Source organism: Schistocerca piceifrons, unplaced genomic scaffold (assembly GCF_021461385.2).
Source record: "Schistocerca piceifrons isolate TAMUIC-IGC-003096 unplaced genomic scaffold, iqSchPice1.1 HiC_scaffold_1231, whole genome shotgun sequence".
Classification (NCBI taxonomy): Eukaryota; Metazoa; Arthropoda; class Insecta; order Orthoptera; family Acrididae; genus Schistocerca; species Schistocerca piceifrons.
Window position 1 is genome coordinate 1,806 of NW_025727050.1, and position 3,195 is coordinate 5,000.

The window sequence follows — 3,195 nt, forward strand, 5'->3', positions numbered from 1 at the left end:
CCGGGCGGCGGCGCATCCTCAACGCACACAGTCCTCAATCGGACCAGCACACTGAAGATGTCCACCGCGCTTCGCACCGGGCCCGCGAGGACCTACTTTGGCCGCACGGCGCCGCGCGCAGGGTGCGCCGGCGCGCAGCTGCGACGCCTGCCGCGTCCGTCGGCCGGCGCGCCTGCCACTGGCCGCCCCCACCAGCCGGCTGTAGCGCGTGCGCCCACGCACCGCGCGGCCAGCACGCCGGGAGGCGCCCCTCACCGGCCGGGGACGGTCCCACCCAGCCACCGCCGCGTATCGCTTCACACCCAGATGCCGTTCAGTTTCGTCGGCATGGTGGGTATCGCTGGAACAACCGGTTAGTACCTCAACCTATCGTCGCCATCACCGATTCACCCCTTAGCGAGAACAACCGCACCACAACAGGTTACCATTTGTTCATTTGCGTAACTTCACCAGAAAACGCAGGCGTCCATCGCCATTTGCAACTTCAACGATTATTGCATGCCTGTGTCAGGTGTCACGCCACACTACGTCTGCCACATACACGCAACAAAATGTGCACGCCTAGACAATACGTGGAAGGTGGCCCCCGTACGTATGCGATGTCCATTGCTCGAACGACTGTCAACCGGCCTCTGTAGCATGTCGCAGATATGGAACGCGGTGCACCATGCCATCACGGTGTGTGAGGAGAGACGACTAGGTCCGAATACATCAACAGACAGCTCATGCTGATCGCCATCCACGGCGTCCGTTCCTCCCACACGTCTCTATGGCGTACCACACTGCAATCCAGCTCTCATAGGGAGACGACACGTAGCTGCGTGCACAATATTTGCACTGTATGGTCCGCCGTTTTTGGGCGCAGTCGTTGTGCGGTCACACATGTGCCACGATGTATCATTCAGTACATAAGGACGAATGTGCAGTACAGATTGTGGTTCACGCGTACGACATCAGCGGACAGTTGACACAGGCCGCACCACAACGTAGCCTGAGTACGTCGCATGCGAAGGGCATTGAACATGCAAACTTCTCACCAACCAGCTTGCGAAGGCAGGGGCAAGGTGGGGACGTGGGGAGGGGCGGCATGTACGTCCTGCTGCCATCCACATTACAGTGTACAGCAGGAGCATGTGGAAAGTGAGCAAGACTTGCAAGGTGTTTAACATGAAGCGATACACAGGGGTGCGGGCAGTGCGAGTAGCGAACTATATTGCGAGGGTTGCGGGTGGGCAACACTACAGTAATTGAACGAGTCGTATAACAATTACAGAGCAGGTTTAGGCGACAACGTGGGTTACGTTAAGGCGACAACATGGGTTAGGTTAAGGCACAACATGGGTTAGGTTAAGGCACAACATGGGTTAGGTTAAGGCACACATGGGTTAGGTTAAGGCACAACATGGGTTAGGTTAAGGCACAACATGGGTTAGGTTAAGGCACAACATGGTAGGTTAGGCCCTGTTAGGTAAGCACAACATGGGTTAGGTTAAGGCACAACATGGGTTAGGTTAAGGCACAACATGGGTTAGGTTAAGGCACAACATGGGTTAGGTTGAGGCACAACATGGGTTAGGTTAAGGCACAACATGGGTTAGGTTGAGGCACAACATGGGTTAGGTTGAGGCACAACATGGGTTAGGTTGAGGCACAACATGGGTTAGGTTGAGGCACAACATGGGTTAGGTTAAGGTACAACATGGGTTAGGTTAAGGTACAACATGGGTTAGGTTAAGGTACAACATGGGTTAGGTTAAGGTACAACATGGGTTAGGTTAAGGTACAACATGGGTTAGGTTAAGGTACAACATAGGTTAGGTTAAGGTACAACATAGGTTAGGTTAAGGTACAACATAGGTTAGGTTAAGGTACAACATAGGTTAGGTTAAGGTACAACATAGGTTAGTTAAGGTACAACATAGGTTAGGTTAAGGTACAACATAGGTTAGGTTAAGGTACAACATAGGTTAGGTTAGGTTAGGTTAGGTTACACGTTGTTGTACGGAAAGGTGTAGGGGGGGGGGGCGGGGCGGCAGGTTCGTTGATAGTGATTATAGTAAGTGAATGCTTGTGACATGATCAGATTTGTCACGTCAGGATGCACCTTTGGCTTATTAGAGGCGGCGCTCCAATTCTATGCTTGTGTGAGACCTGTGTCTTTGACTCATGTCATTGTTTGTGCGCTGTGACAGGAGGGTACTATTGTGATGTTGGGTGCACCGTTGTATAGGACATGTGTGGGTGTTGGTGCCTGGTCTGCGCAATGGTGGATGTCGAAAGGCTGGATATTGTATTTTCCGCACGGACCTCCTGGTCTGGTTGTGATAGTGTGGATTGTGTAATGTGGCGGAGAAGATGCACTGGATGTTGTTCCATGCTGGTGCTTACATATTGTATGTGCGCCTGTTAGAAGCAGAGAGTGGTGCGTGATCAGAGTGTCTGGCTGACGTGTGGTTCCCATTTTGGGCAGACTCTTTCAGCATGTATACGGACAGTTGTGTATATTTGCTGTAGTTTGATGGCTCTGCATTGATTACTAATCAGCGCCGTGTGTACGGGTAATCTGGTTCCAGTCCAAAATGTTCCATCTGTGTACATTAGTGACAAAGACTCCCCCCATGCAGTGGGGCTCGGTCTGTTATAACTCTTCCGCGTAATATATTTGCCCCACGTTTTTGCGACTGCGAGTGCGAGTGCAACGCGCATGGGGACCGACATGCTGATGGCTCGGTATCGGACGCCGTACAGTGAGCAACGCGATCGCGTCTCTCGCTCGTAAGTGGTACAGGTCGCGGCTCATGTATACGGACAGCGGGAATGTCGCATATTGGAAATAACTCTTCATGAAAACGCAAGTTATAGGGGTGGATTGCACTTTACGAGTGCGGGAAACGTCCGCCGTTCATCCGCTGGAGGTGCGAGTTTGGCGGTTGGGGTGGTGCACGAACGGGTGCGGGTGGCGTCATTGCCGGTCCACGGCTTCGTGCGGCAGAGCCACTGGAGATTGGGTGCTATGGTCGACAGAGGCTGCAGCCTTTGTGGGTGGCGTCGAAAGGCGGCCACTGTGGCGCCATCGCTGTCTTAGTCCGGCTGGCGTCTCATAGATGGCGGTAGCGTCGTTGCAGGAGGTCATGTTGCGGGAGACCTACAGATGGCGGTATGTTTTGTGGTGCGGACGTAGTGTTGTCAGATGCG